Genomic DNA, 19688 nt, shown 5'->3' on the forward strand with positions numbered 1-19688 from the left:
AAATATAAAAAATAAAAGCTAGATAAAAAAAGGAAATTAGAAAGCGGCCTCTTGCGTGAGTCGAACTATAGATGGCGATGTATATATTGAATGAATGAATGAATGAATGAATGAATGAATGAATGAATGAATGAATGAATGAATGAATGAATGAATGAATGAATGAATGAATTAGAAATGTTGGACACACACACATATACACAATCAAGAGCACTTAGATGACGGCAGTGCACTCCTATCGATACTCATTGTATTGGGTGGCACAAGAGATTTGGTACAATGTACACCTAAATGATCGGGCAAAGGAAACAAGAAATTGAAAGCAATGAGATATACAAAAGTAAGCATCAATAACAAATGTAGCGAAGTGTTGATTCATCTCAGAATAAATGCAGAAACGTTGAGGAAAATATAAGGTATACAAACTGAACAAGCAAATCGACAGTGATTTCAGAACAGGAATACAGAAAACAGAAAAAAAATAAAGTAGGCATAAGATGTATGGATGGATGGATACAACTTTATTATACGTTCGGCAAAGTTTAACGCGACCCGGGCTCAGGTCTCCCACAGGGGAACGCCAAGGCCCTACCTCAAAGCCGCCTCACGGGCTTGCTGGACTGCCCACGTCTGGATTCCGAGGTCTGAGCTGCGCAGAGCGGCGACCCACCTCGACGACAGGGTCTCCGGAGCAACTGCCATCCTTCCTATAACTACATTGCACTCCAACAGCATGTGTTTGAGTGTTGCTGGTCCTTCGTGACACAATATGCTCGTGTCGTCCTGATGCTTATCTGGGAAGATACGCTTCACACGTCTCTTTCAGATCGTGCTTCATAGCATCGGATGCAGAAAACAATAATTCTGTTCGTTAGCAAACTTAACAAACAACTTAACAACTTAACAGGAACATACTAATTGGACAGCAGCGAATGGAAACGAACATGAAATAAACTGACTGCGAAGCTGGTCTCTATAGCATTCGGATGTGCCCCGCATTAGGTGGACTATGTTGAGGTTAAAGGTCACGTCTTGGCTGACCAGAAGGCAGTGGCTCCAGGTCGTTTCTACCCCCGGGGGTCTTCCGAGTCAGCAAACTAAGTGGCTGCTAGCCCAGAAACTGCCCATTCGTGCGGCTTCGGTTTGGGTAGCCCGAGAGAGGCAAGTTATTTTCCGGCTGTGTTTTCGTTTTGCTTTGTATCTTCTTGCGGGAGAAAGAGCTCTCACTGCTGTGAATCTCTTCTTCACTCAGTGCCGCAAAAACAACCGCTCGCGAAATCAGAATTAGGTGGCAGTGGGTTCTACCATCATCAAGCGTTTACGCCAAAAAACCGCGGAAGCAGCAGAGATATCAATGAGGAAAAACGCGGATAGCATTGTTATTGATGCGAGTACAAATGTTTGCTTTGGATTGTTTTTCATAGGAGAGGCCCCATTGTGGGCGCTCGGATGAATCGAAAAATAATTTACTGGCGTGAAATTATGACCTATTTTCTGTTAAGACGGAGTATCATCACTGAAGCATAGACGGAGAAAATGCTAGCTCGACGCACGCGAGATTAACTGAAATCAAAGTATGACTCAAAGTTGGGCTGCTGAGCACGAGGTCGCGGGATCGAATCCCGGCCACGGCGGTCACATTGCGATGGGGGCGAAATGCGACAACACCCGCGTACTTCGATTTAGGTCCACGTTAAAGAAACCCAGGTGGTCAAAATTTCCGGAGTCGTCCACTACGTCTTGCATCATAATCAGAAAGTGGTTTTGGCACGTAAAACCCCATGACTTTAAGTATGACTTAAAGTATTACACTGAGTATAGAAGAAATCCACTGCCACCAAGGTCACGAGCCGAATGAGAGGGGCTGACCCGATTCCATACTTTATGCAGCAGAGTGCAAGAGAGAGAGAGAGAGCAAATGATAAATGAAAGGTAGGGAGGTTAACCAGGACTGAGCCCGGTTGGCTACCCTACACTGGGGAAAGGGAAACGGGGACGGAAAGATTAAAGAAAGAAGAGAAAGTCCACCGGGGATATCGTTCAGTCACTCAGTCCGGATTACAGATGCTGACTCAATCCTGTATCTTTCAAATATCGCAGCAGCGCTTCTGTGGCCTTTTGTAGCTGCGATGTGCGAGGCCATGGTCCCAAGATCTTGTTCAAGGTGAATGGTTTTCTATCTAACTGGTTGAGAGCTGTGCAGAGATCTTGTCTTTCATTTTCAAATGACGGGCAGTAGCACAGTAGATGGTCTATAGTTGCTTCGACACCGCAGGCATTGCACTCGGCGCTATCAGCCATTCCAATCAAAAACGTATATGCATTCGTGAATGCGACGCCCAAGCGTAAGCGGCACAGCAGAGTGCAAAAACGCTTTTGTACTAAAGCTCAGGTGCGAGTTTGACAATCCCAGGTGCAATAGTACACGCGAAGGAACCCATTGCGGCGTTTCCCATTGAGGTCAACGTGTTGCATCGGGATCTTAAATGCCTTCAATTAATCAGTTCTGCTAAGTATGCCACTACTTGAGCAGAAACAGCGTAAAGCAACAGGACGTAAGGAGAGGACAGACAACGCCGTCGGAAGGGACGACGCTGTTGCTTGCCCCTTTCTTGTACGCCTTGTTCTTTGGCGCTGTTTTTTTGCTCAAGTCATGAACCCACCAACCCAGGTGCATACGCTTATGCTATTCCAATACTTTGTTACAAAGCAAATCTCTTGACAGCGAAATAAAGTACGAAGTCTATGCGGTATCCTGTAAGCGCACTTGTCAATGAAATAAATTTAAAAAGTAGCACAAAGCGTCAGAGGGCAGTGGTTAGAGAATACGTGACTCACAACAGTGAAAAGAAAAACAGAGAGAGACAGAGAGAGAGATAATGATGAGTGAAAGACAAGGAGGTTAACCGGGACTGAGCCCGGCTGGCTACCCTACACTGGGGAAACAGAAAAGGGGAAGGAAAGATTAAAAGAAGAGAAAGTCCACTGGGGATATCGAATGGTCATTCAGTCCGGATCACAGAGGGTGGCTCACTCCAGCAACTTTCAAATATCGCAGCTGCGTCTTTGTGGCCTTCTGTATCCGCCATGTGCGAGGCCATAGTCTCAAGATCTTGTTCAAGGTTAACGGTTTTTTATCTAACTAATTTCGAGCTGTGCAGTGGTCATGTCTTTCATTTTCAAAAGATGAGCAGTAGCACAGTAGACGTTTTATAGTCTTCTCGACAACTAAACAGTGAAAAGTTTGACTTCTACCGGTACACGATGATATGTTCAGCTCAGCAGAATTTGCAACCGACCGCCCAATCAACTGAAGAGAAATCAGTACGCGAAGACCCGTTTATGATCCGTATAAGACGCCTGTGGCCATTAAAATTTAAGTATTCTTCTGGCATGGCCGCGTAGCTAAGAATCGCAACATAAGCAACCAGTGGTCGTACACGCACACATGCATTGTGGCGTCACCTTGCAAGGTTGCATGTGCGGCGGCGACTTGTGTACAGCCGCCTTCAGACCTAACCCGAAGAAAGAAGCCACATCTATTTTGGCTTAATTTATGCACGTGCTATAAGTAGCAAACACTGATGGCTTTGACAGACACATAAAAAGGGCACTACACATAAAAAATTATGTAAACTGTATATTTAATTTACCCTGCTAACAATACAAAAAAAGCCACTCTCATCGAGATAAAGAGCTTGGTGCACTATAACATAATTTGCACCCTCAAAAGTGAATGAGGGCGCGAATTATTTTAGAGTGCAATACAGAAACTACGCAAACGCGAAAGCCACGTTGAAGTTTTCCCACGAGTTCACTATGACGTCAGGGATTTTTACGGCATCTTCTCAGCCTAGTTACTTCTTTTATCGGTAAAGATCAAACATTTGACACATTATAAGAGGAACGGGAAAATTTTAGCAAGATCCAAGAATTTTTACTGAGCTTACAATGGTCCAAATAGGACACAAATACTTTGAAACCCGTGATGTCGCACAGACTTAACTGCACTGGAATTTCGGCGCGATAACCAAGAAATGGAAGCTCGACTTTCATTCTATGTTGCAGAAGCAACTTATTGCCAAACTGACAGATTGTGTTTTGAAATAATAGTTTACTAGTATAAACCTATTTAGACTTCCTATTTATTACAACTTCAATATAGCACATTCAGAACAACCCAACCAGATATCTCCAGCACCCTTGGTAGGAAAAGCAAAAACAAAGTCACTTAAAGGGTCTTAGAGTCAAGCATGGGTGTGACTGTACGTGCCACCATACGCATCTACCAAAAAAAAGTGTGTTTTCTTCCATTCTTTCTTTCTCTCTTTTGGCACCTGCAGGTTTCAATTGTCTCGCGTCTTTACAAACGTCTTCCTCGTTTTCTGTTCAGCACAAAGAATGCCGCAAAACTTTATCTCAGTTTGGCACATTCTCCCAGAAAATAAAGAAAGCCGCCTGGTACGAGCACTGGACGTAAACTGAGCCAGAAAGGATCGCCGCGTAAACCACGGAGTCCAATTAGCGAGCGGCGTCGAATTTTTTCGAAGGGGGAATCAGGCGTTTCGGGGCACGCATAATTAGTCGTGAAAAACAATTACCGGTGGCAGAAAAACCGGCGCAGTAGTCTGGCGCGGGTGAGTAGGGCCAGCAAGGAAGGTTGGAAGAGTTTTGGGCTGATTGGTTTGTCACGCCGGGGTTTGGGGAGAGAGGAGTGGGAAGATTTGGAGGTGTCCCGTTCAGTGCGGGTGTAATACAAGAGGTCGCGAAGGAAGAGTGCTCGTTTTAGCCTCCCTTTGGTTCGAAGGCTCTTTGCCGAGAACCGATGCGAAGAACACACGAGGTTCAGTTTCGCTCCCGCCTAATTACCCGTGCCCTACGGAGAGCCGGAGGGCACTTGGCTCGTTAAGTCACTGGATTACGTTACGTTACGTTACGTTACGCTAGGAGCACGCGGAGGAGAGCACCACTCGAAGTGTCTCGGCACCTGCTCCTCCCGCTGAATAATGAAAGGAAGTTTAGAGAAAGTGAGTGCAGCGACTTAGGTGTGGCAAAGAGGACTGCTTTTCACGTGATGATTATCCATTGATAAATATTATTAGATAAGCAGAATTATCACGATTTGAGTCATACTGTGCCTCTGTCAAAACCTGACGAACGAACGAACGTGATTAGCACATTTACCAGCGCGCAACGGCTGTTTGCAGCAGACGCATACATTTCAGGTGCCACCTGTAATACAATATTTGCCACTGACGCAGTAGCCTCACAGTATTAAAGAAAGTAATAAAAGAAAACGCCTATTTACGAATGGCAAGTAACAATAAATTGCAGGAATCCTGAGCTGGCGCTATAGATGTGCACCGCGTTTACGTAGTAGCTTTATTCTTATTTTTTAGCCATATGACTCGAATCTATTGCACATCATTCCTACCCTGATATGTCATTCCAAGCGCTGTGCTATGGTTTCCTCTTCTCTCTTTCCCTTCTTTCTCTCCTCCTCTTCAGGCGAGCGAGCGCGGCGTCAATGTCAGGAGGCATCGCTCCTTTGCTCTTCCATTTTTGTGTTCTGTTTGTACGTCTTTTCACGAAAGCTGTGGTAACAATAGCAACTTACACGGCTGCCCGGCAGGAGGGGCTCAATTTCGGCGATCAAAAATGTTAGAACGCGACCGCGTGATTGTCCCAGTTCCTGGTAAAAGAGAGCGAGGCGCCGTCAGAGAAGCCACCCCCTCCCCCCCCCCCCCCCCAGTTTTCTTTTTCTCCCGGCAAAGGTCCGCGAATGCAGCGTTCTTTGTAGAAGCCATAATCACGCAGTGTTACTTTTCTTTTGCCGCATGTTTTGGAACACAATAGCTGTACAGAAAACAGCCAGAACTAAACCAGCGCAGTTCTGTCACTAACTTCTCATTAAGCTCTAATTAGGTCTGCTTCTAAAACCTTCGGTATCCTTTTTTTTCTGCTTCTTTTTCTTTTCGTTTCGTTTTCATATCACACACACGTTAAGTTCAAGAGAACGTGTTTCCAAGCTAGTTTGAGCGCGACTTTTACCATAATGGACGCCCAGCAATAGACGAGGGACGACGCAAGCAACGCAGACAGGCGCCCTTCACAGCACAAGCGCCTGTCTATGTTGAATTTTGTTCTTGTTCCCTAGTGAAATGGTGCAACCCACTCTGGGGGATCGGCCATGAATCGGGTAGTCAAGGACCTGGTAGCATTTTTTTTTTACCAGACATAGGTGAAATGAAATAAGTGCCTTGCAATTGGGATTTAAAGTGCCAACTGTTAACAGGCATCTATGTTACTTCTAAGTTGCTTCTTCGTTCTTCGTTTTTTGCTGCGCCACCAATTCTGGTAATTTTATTTTTATTTGTTTGCCGTACCTGAGTTCCAGGTGGCACGGCAGCTCTCGCTTATCGAGCGAAGCAAACTTCGTGGTAGCAGCGCCGTTGCTCGTCCTCACATCTTTCTTTTGCTCAAAAGTTTTGCTATTCTGCAGATTGTGTCTGCAACGAAAAAGAAAAAAAAGAAAGGGAGGGAAGGCAGGCTTCTCTAGGGCTGGCTTACCCATGTTGCCCAATACACTGCTGAATAATTTGTAAAATAATCAATAAAAGGAAAGCAAAATCAATATAATAACAGGGACGACGCAGACGAACACTGATGGTGACGCCCCGGGCAGCATTGAGCGAAGCGCGATTCCACATCTGCTACAGTCACCCGTGACCCATCGCACATATGAAGGACTCCACACAGGTATTTTCATGTTCTTCTCATTGATGGCGATGATGGTGTTGTTGTCGACGACGATGAAGGCGTTGTTGTTGTTGTGTTTGTGTCGGCGTCATCATTGTTGACGTCGTATGCTGTGGCTCGTGCCCACTACAAAGGGTTTTCAGGTGAACAGTCTTGACAAGAACAAGGCACGAGTAAAGGTATTATAAACAACTCCGGTTTAGCCAGTTGTACCAAGAACCAATTAGCTTCGAAGCGGGAGAAAACTGCGCAGATACCCTATTTGCGCAAGGAAGGACTGGCGGGCTTCGCTCGCCGGTGGCATGACCTAGGCTCGCAGCACCGCACGCGTACCACGAGTTAAACACAACTACACACGCTTCGCACAATTAAAAACTCGTCGTTGACCCTCAAGTACAAAGTCATTTCTAAAGGAACAGTGAAGGAGGAGTGGGGAAAGGCCTTGAGGCTATACAAAGAAACCTTCTCTGCGCGAGCCCTCATTAACACCGACACAGTGGCCGCACCTTCGCTTACCGCTTCGCTCGAGATAAACGCGAAAAGGAGCCCTCGTTAGCCGCAGCCTTCGTAAACAGCGTCGCCCTCGTTATTAAAACTGCTCTTGCCAACGAGGTTCCCTCATTAACATGCCTTGCACTTCATAAACCGCTGGTGAAGTTTTAAGGAGAGTGGTTAGCCTTCGGTTCGTGCTCGTGCGGTCACTTCAGAGAAGCGGTCAAACCGATCAAATTTACTAATTTATTCTGGTGGCGTCTTTGCCTTCTGTCATGACACAGAAAGAACTAGTGCTGCCACATTATCACAAATACGTTTTCTAGCAAGCTCGTAGTAGCACTAGTAGCTTAACTTTATTTCAAAAAAAGTAACACAGCTATTCTTTTTCTTTTCTTACGGAGTGTGGTCAAGATTAAGCAATGTTCACATATTCCTAGTTATAATAACCGTGAATGCTGGACGTCGATTTCAAGGCGAATTCCTAATCAGAGCAATTTTGGTTATTGCGCGGTCTACCATTGGCAACAGCTTCGTGGAAGCAACAACGACATGATGATTAAGTTACTGAACGGCAAGGAAACGTTACAAGCGGTCGCATCACATTCTATTCATTTACAACTTGCGTCGGTCCCGACTAGGCAAACTGAACCAATGCCGAAGACAATCCGAAGTCACATAACATTTCAAGTCTCTATAAGAGAAGCATCGCCAAAAGACACGGACCAAAAAAAGAAAAAAAAGAAAGGCGTAAGACATACACAAATTGACTAGTGTATGCCTTGCGCCTTGTTTCCTTGTCCGTGTCCACCCTGGTCAGAGCGCTAGCTTCCAGAGAGTAAAGTGACGAGGTTGTTACTCATCCGTTCTACGCATGCGCATCTGGCATAATGAGTAGCGCCACCGGCTATGTTACAGGGCAATAACTTTTGAATCCCACCATTTGACAAATTTTTCTTTCTCCTTGTAGACGTCCCAGGCAAAGCCAGACATATCACAGGCGTAACGAGGCTCGTGTAGAGAAAGCGAATGCTTGGTAATAAAAACAAAATGAAAAAAAAAACATGAACAGGCAATTGTTACCACGAGGGACATATCGCCTTTCGACTCTGTAGAGAAAAGGTAAACATAGGAAATAATTGTTGAATAAAGAAAAGAAAGTACCTTAATGGTATGAACAAGAAGGCGACAGTGAGTCAAGAAGAAGAGAGATAATAATAAACGGGGGTATCAAAATAAAATATATTCACGCTAGAGAATAGCTTCAGAAGGAGACACGCATCCCCGTTGCTCACAGCGAAGCGACAACAAAAGTTGGTGTGATTTTGAAGCGTTCGCCGAAGTATTTGTTTCGGTGTTCATGCGGCATTGCTGTGCCCTGTTTCTGCAGTGACATTGCATACATCTGTCGCTTGTGTGCGAGCCAGTACAGCGTAGCTCATGCTATGCTAAATCACCAAATTTTCATCGACGCCATATTCGCGTATACTCGCAATATTGTTTCTGGTGGCTTCTAAAACAGTTTTCTTGCTAAGAACATACGTTTCTTGATTTAAATAGTAATTATTGTGTAACTCTGCATCAATGGTATTAGCAAATGACTGTTCGTGTCTAATCATCCTCTAATCTTAATTGCTGTGTTTTGATGTACTCACGCTTTTCTATAGATATTATCGAAGTACTGGTAATATATTGTACTCGCATGCCTAATCCAAAACCAATATTTTTTTTCTCATTCTTGTGTAATATTGAACTACCATATGTGTTGCCTAATTGCATCTATTATCTTGATTTGTATATTTCTACTGCCTTAAACATTACTTGCCATCTTAATTGTATCATATTTTATACATCATCTACCAGTAGGTACGCCAGATAGTTTTTACTTTGGGTCCTCCTTCTGCATTACATTTACTATCTAACGAAAAAACAAAGTGTTTGGGCTTAACGACATAGTAAACACGAGAAACGTGTCCTCTTCCGCTACATCCTTGGGCGTCTCTTGGTCCTGCGAATCGACTGTAGAGCGAAGTATGCCCGACGCGGATGTTTACTGATCGAAATGGTTTCGCGTGTAACTTTTCTCTACACCGCAAAACTTTCCTGGGAAGCTTGCGTCCGTGCAGCTTCGCTAGGCCTCTGGCGTATCCGTTTACACAGTAAACATACCGCCAACATCGATCTTTTTTTTCTCGAACACGTACAACCAACCTCGCAATCCAATCGATTCCCACCGCGGTGTCGAGACTTTATCTCACCCGTTTTAAAAAGCCAAACAGTGCGGGCACATATGAGCGTTCTTGAGCTGTGCTACGTTTGAATTCCATTACCTCAGGCAACGCTGTGCTACCCATCGGATCCGTAATCTCGGTGTTGGTTTCCAAAGGAAGGAGGTTTGCGTTTTCCCTGTAAACATCAGACGGCGTGAGTTCTCAAACTTCACGTACACATTCCTACAAATAGTACACATTCAAGATAATACACGTAACAAGATAGTTGGTATGCATTCTAGATAGATAGGTGTGACCGCACAAAAGCAACGCGGTAGGAAATGAGGGCGAGAGACGCTGATTTCGATGAGAAGCTGGATGTGTTAGTCTGTTGATTACTTCTCATGCTACTACAGTTGTTTCGTGATAAACATGTTGATCACCAAAGCACAGAGACGGCCCATGTACACGCGCACTTGCAAATATCACTGCTAAAGCTGCTTATCAAGTCTCATTTGGACCCGCATATCTTAGAAAATCGAGGAGTGCTTTATAAGAGATGCTCATTCACTGGTTTGCACTGCACGCATGACAAAGCGGAATGATGGTTCCAGGCATCTACGAAGAGCTTCATTATCGGTTATGCATGCCTCTAAGTGGGACACTGTCACGGATAGCGAAGCAGCAGGACTATTGACATGACGGTACGTACGAGTTCGAATAGACTTTGGTGCGACGACCAAAAAGTCATGACGCTCAGAGCTGATTTAGAAACGCTTCAATGGAAACACCGTACCGTTGAGTGTAAGACGTCTAAAACACGTGCCGAAGAAATATCTCCTTTATTACAGGGGCGAGAACAAAAACAACTTACAATTATCTTCGTGTGCAAAGGTTTGGTGCAATTGCAAATGTACGTAACGCTCGTGTGGGCGCCGTAACCGAAAGAAAGAAAGCAGATGGCCACTGACGATGGTTCTGTCTGCTCACGATGCAGATTATTTTTATTCTTATTTTTCCTGCATGTAAATTAGTTGCACCTCAATGGCATGGATCTAGGCGAAATTTTTTCAGTTTCTTTTATTGCTTATTAGAATTAAAAGAACTGTTTTAGGCATGAGGTAGTCATTATATCAAGGAAACTCCGATTTCTAGGCCTTCTTATCTCAGTTGCAATAACAATTCGAGAGCTAATGAGATGTCTCCTGGAAGTTTGTCCCTCACAGCGCCAAATAATTTCAGGCTGATTAGCTTTCCTATCATCCTGTCAACCGTCACCAAAGAAAGCAATAAATTAGGCGCCTTCGATGCACACATTCTGTAAGACAGTGATACACATTCTCCATTTTGAAGCTGACAAGTTTGCTAGATGCCTCCAACGCCCCTGTATTAGTTGTAAAAATATGCGTGTCATGGCTCCAGCTTTCTTAAAAACAATAAACTCGCACAGGCATAATGAAACCACATTAGGTACGCATGACCGACACCATGTGGGAACCGCACGAGCAGCGGTTGGCCAGTTACGCGGATCGCTACCGATCCAAATATAATGCACACGCTGTAGAAATGCCTTAAAGCGCAAGCAAACAAGTGAGGTTCGTGATCAGCCAGTCGAAACGCTGTCGACTCCAATATTGCGTATTGACACGTGTCTCTCCTCATCCCAGCCTACTTGATGCGCAATCATCTTTGGCAGGCCTCGCAACGGCGTTCTGCACCCATGACACAGGCATGCGCCAACTTTCTATAATGGTTTCTCTTCCCTTTTTTTTAGCGCCTGCAAACGCCTGCCAACGCCCAATAGCGTTATTCTCATTTATATGATCTTAAAGTTAGATGTCGGTGCCTGTACGGAGCACTGCCTGCTCTTCATTAAAGAGCGAAACGAAAGAAAGTGCAGGGAAGAGAAAACGACACATGAATGCTCGTGCACATGTGTAACGTGAGCACAGAGGTTCACGTGCATTACGAGTTGGCCAACACAGAAGAGGCCCGACCATGGTACAGCCACAGTTATATGACTACATAGGGTAAATACGTCAAACCCGTTGCTGTGTCTAAGTAGCTCTGGCTATATCCGCGCGACACACTATGAACTATGTTAATGCGCAGACACTACGCGTGCGCGTTTGCTTGATTAGTTCAAAGTGAAATGGAGTACTTTACTATTGGCAATGCGCAAGACATCGCCGGGTAGAAGAAGAGAAAAATGAAGTGCGCTTTTGCAGCAAATATAAAGGTATGCTGATAGTAAACATGTTGAGGGGCCATCGTGCGTGGACAATCCCCCTTTTCTTTTTCCAGGTCTTCTCAGAGATTTTTTTTTTCAGAATGCAACGCTCGTCGTTAGGTAGGAATGGAGCTTCGCTGACCCGAATACCGGGTTGTACGCCTGCCCTACTGCATCTCGTGACACAGTTTTTTCGGTAAACACATTTACATTCAGATTTGCTCAAGGAGATAGCTAGAAAGGGCGAGTCATCGGCTGTATCGTCGTGGCAATCGTTCTTCCTGAAATGCTACTGGCATTTCTTGTTTATTACTGGCATCTGTTGTTTATTTCTAAGGGCGCCTTCCGGCATATACAAGCTCACATTTCATCGGAACTTATATCGTAAGCAAACAACTATTCCCCAATTCGGAAAGGTTACAGGGAAAGTTAAAACCGACCTTCCAAGAAGAGACGGTCGTAAGCATCGCTGCTTCCATAAAATCTCAGCACCAATAGTATCTCGGGGACGCAAAGATCAACTGAAACTATTTTGAAATGGTTCAGGAGCTGCACGACATTTTCTTTCTTTCCTTTTTTTTGAAACGGAAGCTACGCTTTCTGCTGCTGTTTTGTGAGTGCCGAAAAGGTTGGCCAAATATTTTTGTTCCTGGCAGGAACTTCTACGGAGAAGAAGACTACCCTGGGTCTCCAAAGGGGGTGCCATCGGTTGTCGTTCACAACACGTCGAACGCATCTTAAGTATATGGAAATATTTGCGCTAGAGAGACATTCAATGTGAGAACTTCAACGTGAACGGACGAACCGACGTAGCTCGAGCGCTGCATCAATTGTCGGTCTACACTAACATGCTCGCCTCGAAACTAGCTGACAGTTTTAGTATAATAAAGCTTAATAAAGCTATAATAAATAAAGGTACAGCTTAGTTAACCGCCCTTCCTTTCTTTCCTTGCTTCTCTCTCTAAACTTTTTTTTCAAGTGTGAACCAACGAAGAAAAAGACAGTGAAACATAGAAATCAAGCACATGGGAAAATTGATTGGCATACCTAATTGCAATGTCGAAATAGTCAATTAAAGCGAAAACAAAGTGCACGTAAAAAAGTGTACGCACAAAGTTAGCCTTGAAAGTCTTAAGATAGCCCCGCTCACTGGCAATGTGGCTGGCATGATAGGTTATTTTTTTCTTTTCACAGGCGTCACGTAGTACGTGAGCTCAGGAGCAGGCAGCTGGCCGAATTTATATTTAGATTCTCTTTCTTTTAGTATTTATACATTTAAATTAAGTTGTGACAAAAACAAAAAAAAGGTCGAGCCCCTCGGATTCCTTTAATCTTCTTCCCCACTGTGGTTATTACAACGTACAGAACATTTCATTCATTCGGGAACGTTTTGCACCAGGAACGCGTTCTCGGCTGCATTACGCCTTTAAGCGGAAATTTAATTGCCCCACGAAAGTTTTAAGAACAGGCTGATGAACATTGTTTCGCAAGGAATACGACCAGACATTTACTGTATGTTGCTATGAATGAATGTTATCCTTGGTTCTCCTCCGAGGAGACCGGAGTATGCAGCCGGGTGCAAAATTGAGTTCTTGCATATTTGAGCTAGCTAGCGCGCACCTATCCAATGAGGTGAGAGGAAACTTGAAACTGAGGCTCTTCCGACGAGAGGGCGTTCATTCCACTCCAACTCGCCGCTTGCTCAAACACACTAAAGCTATTTACGGCTTCATCAGCGTTCTGTGTAAGGCAGAAGGCAGCGAATTTGCGGATATGTTCATTAGGAGCCCGTGTTTCTCGTTTCTTTCACAGCACGTGAAAATACAGAAGGAAATAGAAGCTTGCCTGTGTCGGAATGCAGTCGAGCGCACTACCATTGGCACATTAGCCTAACCTTAACCTTAACTACAACACTAACGGTAACCTTAACTACAACCCGGCGAATCTTCCTGCGCTACGGTATAATTAACGGAGATAAAAAAATGCAGTTGAATTCATATATAATGGATACTAGTATAACATACGGGTGTCCCAGCTAACTTGAACCAAGGGTTTAAAAATGAAATATTGGGGTCAGGAGAGTGAAACTACCTGCATATTGGTGACAGGCATTTGGCGCACCACAGGAAATTTTTTGTATTGCAATTACTTAACTAGTAATTAAGATAATTTTTTTAAAATTTTTAATATTGACTTTAGACACTAAGTGTGATTCGCAAAGTTGGAGAGCACTTTCAGAAACCCCCATTCCATTATTCGCCATAAAGAAAACCTTACGTGTACCTCTTTTTTCGAGCTCGAAAGAAAGCCCGCGAAATACAAAAAAAACCACGTGACGAGCGCATTTGCGCGCCGCGATCGTGCTGCTCTCAACCGTGCTTTCAGTGAACGAAATCAGCTCCGGTATTCATTCGGCGGCCCCGTTGCAGCGGCAGGCCGATATCTTGGCGGGGGTTTTTCGTCCGCGTCAGCTAGTTGGCACCCGGCGACGACGACTTAGTCCCAATCTGATAAGATACTGAGATGGCGAGTCTGCTTTGTCACTCAGAAGCAAAAGAGAAATACAGGGAATAATGTTTCGCCGCGAGGTGTTGGCGGCTGTGTGTTGCAGTTTCCTAATGAGGATTTTGAAAGCTGGAAGCAGCGGTGAAGCACAGTTTGTCGTGTGCTCTTCTTATGCCACTCTCATGCGAGACTGAATCTTTGGTGTAGTGATTACTAGCACTGCAGACATGCCGTTTACAAATGAAGAGAAAGCAGACATGGTTCTGGCTCTAGGTGCATGTCATGGGAACAGAAGGCGCGCTGCAGACCTTATGCAACAATGGCACCCAGGCAGGCGGCCAAGTTCAGTAACGATCCTGCGTGCCTTCGAGACGCTGCGACGGATGGGCAGTTTTACGTCCACACGACACAGAGCACCTGTTTTTGACGAGGACTTCGAGACGCATATTTTATCGCTGTTCGCTCTGGAACCCCAAGCAAGCGTGCGCAGCGTGAGCGAGGATACCGGAGTCTCCAGGTCATCAGTTTGGCGAATACTGCGCAAACACCGCCTGCATCCGTACCACGTACAGCTTCATCAAAATCTGTTGCCACGGGACTTCCAAAACAGGACCGATTTTGCTAATTGGATTCTGATAAAGATGCAGGACGACCCGGATTTTTTGAACAAAGTGATATGGAGTGACGAAGCTAGTTTTTCGCGCAATTCACAGGTGAACCTGCACAATGCTCATTACTGGAGCGATTCAAATCCCTACTGGGTTTTACAGACGCAGCACCAGTACCAGTGGTCATTTAGTGTTTGGTGTGGACTTTTCGACGGTAGTTTGATCGGGCCTGTGTTTTTCGACCAGACGCTGACAGCAGATCGCTACACCAATGATATCCTCAGAGGACCCGTTGACGACTTCCTTTCGGATCTACCGCTCGCCAGGGCCACAAATGTGTGGTTTCAACACGATGGCGCCCCCGCGCACAGCAGCGCCAAGGCTCGGACCTGGCTCGACGCAGCGTTCCCGCAGAAATGTATAGGACGACTAGGTCCCGTGAACTGGCCAGCCAGGTCTCCTGATATGACACCTCTGGACTACTTTTTGTGCGGTCATATCAAGGACAAGGTGTACAGCACACCAACTTCCACACCGCAAGACCTTAAAGACAAAATAACGGAAGTCTGTTTAAACATGCCTGAGGCTGTCATACGAAATGCAACGGCTGATTTGGTTACAAGATGCCAGAGCTGTATCGTCGCACAAGGTGACCTATTCGAGCACTTTTTATAATTGGTAAGAAACCGAAATGAAATGGAGTCAGGACAACCGCATGCCTCGGCTGTCATCGCCGCACAGCCAAGCCATAAACCGCCACTTTTATTTTCTTTGCAATTGGCAAATAAAACTCCTCTCATTTGAAAACTTCGAGCTTGGCAGTCTTTATCGCGACTGCAAAGCGCAGCGCACTCGCTGCAATTTACACCGTCACGCGCGAACTGGCTGACACGGCCGAAGAAACCACCACCAAGATATCGGCCTGCCTCTGAAACGGGGCCGCCGAATGAATACCGGAGCTGATTTCGTTCACTGAAAGCACGGTTGAGAGCAGCACGATCGCGGCGCGCGAATGCGCTCGTCACGTGGTTTTTTTTGTATTTCGCGGGCTTTCTTTCGAGCTCGAAAAAAGAGGTACACGTAAGGTTTTCTTTATGGCGAATAATGGAATGGGGGTTTCTGAAAGTGCTCTCCAACTTTGCGAATCACACTTAGTGTCTAAAGTCAATATTAAAAATTTTAAAAAAATTATCTTAATTACTAGTTAAGTAATTGCAATACAAAAAATTTCCTGTGGTGCGCCAAATGCCTGTCACCAATATGCAGGTAGTTTCACTCTCCTGACCCCAATATTTCATTTTTAAACCCTTGGTTCAAGTTAGCTGGGACACCCGGTATAATCGGACACAAGGCATAAAGTTTTTGGTTGAATATTGCAGAAACGCGTCATGCCTGCTTCTACGCCCGCATCATGCCTATTTCTGAACGCACTAGGCTCTGTGCATTGAAGCTTAACTTTATTTTTTCATATCGTCGCAATTTTCGGCTAGAAAATTGGGAGCTGCGAAAGGGGGGGAGGAGGGGGTTTGGTGGCTGGCTGGCAGCAGGGCACTTGCGACATTCGAGTTTTGCTATGAACCACAAGCCGCTGCCCACGGAGGATCGTTGTTAAGAATGAGAAGTTGACTGTTCTATTAGAAAAATTGAAAAAGTTTGTGTAAATTCATTGGCGAGTGAACAGCCCTGGCACGTTATTGTTGCACTAGTTGGCTGTTTTCTTTGTTTTCTTATAGTTCATGTTGCTCTTCTTGTTCCTCTTTCTGCTGTTCCTGCTTCAGTTGTCCTTCTTGTTCCCTTTGTATAGACAAGGGCGGATTGCCCGTGGTTCACCGCGAAAACAACTTTGTGTCCTTCGCTGTGTATTTAATCTCCGTCGCATTGTTCCTTCACAATGAACCTTAAGAAACCATAGGTCATTCTCCCGGAGTATTCTCGCGTAATTTTCGTCAGTCATAAAGACTTCTAACTGCCCCTCTTTCAAACCTGGTGCTAGTTAACTCGAGCCTCATTACACTTACTATGTGCGATCATCACGTCAGGGAGCTATACAGGTAACCTTCGTTTTAAGGGTTTGTACCACGCCTTCCTGACAGCTTCGCGTAATCTCAGCTGCCCATTAACGTCCCACACGTCGGCCTAATCGAATCTTCGATCTCGAACACATATGGCGCGTGCTCTTATCCACGTGGGCACCGCGGAAATTATGAAGGAGCTTTTAATTAGCGCCAGGCCCGTCAGCTCAGGCAGGAGATTAGCGCGCTACCCGAGATCAGGCAGATGCGAAAGATGAAGCGACCTTTGGACCCGCAATGCCGGAGAGGACGCGTTGCGTTGCATACGCAGTGCTTCTACGTAGAGAATATACTGTATACGAAATACGATATACTGGCTTGATGACCCTTCGGCCTGTGCAAGTCCCTCGTGCGGCGAAGATGAGGCTGAGAACTCGCTTGTTCTGCTACCAGGTATGCTAATTAGGCCGCGTCCTGACAATCAGCGGATAATTAGAAGGAGGACAGGGCTGCCCGCTAATGCAATAACTCGACGAGAACAGGCCGCTTTCGCGGCCTCCTCAGATGCGGGGTAGTGTAGCCATGTCATCGGAGAATTATGAAATGTCGACGGCAAAGGAACCTCATTATTCGTGCCGATGCCGGTCGCTATTTAAACATCGTTAACATTTCGCCAAGACTTGTATGTGTTTATACTGTCGAGAAACGCGGTCGATGACACAGAGCTCAGTGAGAACAAAAGGCGGGGGAGTTTTATCACTAAAATGTATGCCGTTTGACATGTCGAAGATGAAACTTTGCACAACCTGCCACACTACCGATCTGAGTTATAAACGACAACAATTAAATGATAAATTTCACTACAAGAAGGGCGGTGGAAAATAAGTACTTCCATTATTTCATTTCTTCAGTTTTTCGCTGGCGCTAGTACTATATCTACTACCTTCTGTTATACTAATGAATTTTCCGCACAATTGCCTTCAGTATATCAGGTATCGAAGACTTTCAACGACAGTTGAAAATATCAACGATGACTACGATACCCCCTAATTCGAAGCTTTGTGCGGCTGGGAGCTTTGACTTTGACTTTGACTTTATTGAAATTTAGACAATATACAGTTATCCGGGTGAAGAGGGCTAAAGTTGACACACGTGGTCACCTGACTAGGCCCTAGACACCCTGATTCACGCAGTTCGGTGGAGAAGCCACCTTGCCAAGCAGCGGTTAGAAGAACAATAAAATTGACATGGCAATAGTCTGCCTGATCGAATAAATAAAAGCCTAAAAAAGAAAAAGAAAACACTCTACCAAATAAAAGCTACGCAGATACAACACGCAGGTTGAAATGCATGGGAAGCGAGGTTTCAGTCAAGCGATGTGTAATAAAAAGTGTACAGCTACAATTGTGTTTACTTTCAATGTATGCAGTGTGAGATCTCATGCAATGTTAATGTTTACGCACCGCAAACATCACAAGCTTAATTCTAATTATTTCTGTTTTTTTTTTATGTCGATGACCTCCATCGCTCACCAGCTATGCCGAAATGAAAACACCGGAGACGAAAACAGCCGGAGATGTCTATGAAGCGATGTTACGAAGACGAATGTGGTGTATTGCGTTTGTCGAGTAAGTAATTGTGATGAGAGGGTGTATGCACAGAAAAGTACGACACATACGTTGCTGCATTTCGGGATTCTGTACCTCTTGTGTCGAACGGTCACATATCCGTCCTAGAAGAAGGACTAGTAAAGAATGCGCAGACAACCGGTGGCACGGACCGAATTAATATTGCAAAGAAAATAAAGTAAATCAAATACTACACTGATTTTAGGGTCCATTCAATTAAGTGTATGTGACATATTGAGATACTCATTAGCCGTCATTCTATGTAGAAACCTTATGACATATTTTTTATTACCCCGCTGACCAAAGATGGGGGTACTGGCACAACATTGCTGGCCGAAAATAAATGGTTATATAAGCCCGTTCGCTGTTGCAAGTATTTCTCCCACACATACCATCTTCAAAATATATATCCACAAATTTATCCGCTGAGATACTAACCAACTTGCCAGCAGCCACCAGCCAACAGGAGCAGCAGGAGCCCTGCCAAACCTGGAATGTAGGCAAACGAAGTTTTTCTTTCAAAAATGTCATCAATTGTGAATTATTCAAGCCGGAGGCTATGAATTCGTAATATGGCACATACCTGCATTTACAAACCAGAGATTTTAGGCACTAACAGATATTTGCAACATAGATAAAGAAAGAGAGTGAGAGAGAAAAGGGAAACCAATCAAATGCACGAGAGCCACTGTGCATAGGATCACCCAAAACACTTTGAGCACTATCGGCACTAACAATGAAATCTTCCTCGGGAATAAAAGCGCTTCCCACTGTGTTTTCTTTCATTTTTTTTCTTGCTTTTTGCAGACTGGTTACGTTCTGCGCTTAAGACTGCAGGCTTAAGACACGTAGCTACAGGTTCCAGGCTATCACTGAACTGCCCGGCGAAAATTTGATCAAGGCCATCCCTGTTTCAAGGAACAACGGGCACGCATTGCTGCCGTCTTTCACGGCATCTCGGTATGTCAGTTCTGCGCGTAAGGACAGAAGCAACGCAGACGGGTTGAGCTTCTTCCTAACGACGGTGTAAGCGCTAGTGCCTCGAGTGCGCAACCTATTTGCCTGAGACGAGTGCAGTCCGTGCCCACTGTTTTGCATCCCTAGCAGCGTTTGACATACTAATGAATTAAGTGCGACTCCCGACAAAAGTATTCCAACATTACTATTGCTGCGCTTGCTTCGTCACTCGGATAAGCTATAGGCCTCTGCGTCGACGGCAAATGGCACTGCTTTGCTGTTAACCT

At 45.0% G+C, this 19688-nt stretch overlaps 1 long non-coding RNA gene across 1 annotated transcript in view; it reads right to left on the bottom strand.

The window, feature by feature from the left end:
• LOC139049417 (uncharacterized) overlaps positions 1-18933 on the bottom strand; it is a 110330-nt gene extending 91397 nt beyond the window's left edge. The window contains exon 1 of the long non-coding RNA XR_011508225.1: positions 18883-18933. This is a non-coding gene — a long non-coding RNA (uncharacterized lncRNA). The remainder of the gene's footprint in view (positions 1-18882) is intronic.
• Positions 18934-19688: the final 755 nt, after the last annotated feature.

Source organism: Dermacentor albipictus, chromosome 9, assembly GCF_038994185.2.
Source record: "Dermacentor albipictus isolate Rhodes 1998 colony chromosome 9, USDA_Dalb.pri_finalv2, whole genome shotgun sequence".
NCBI lineage: Eukaryota > Metazoa > Arthropoda > Arachnida > Ixodida > Ixodidae > Dermacentor > Dermacentor albipictus.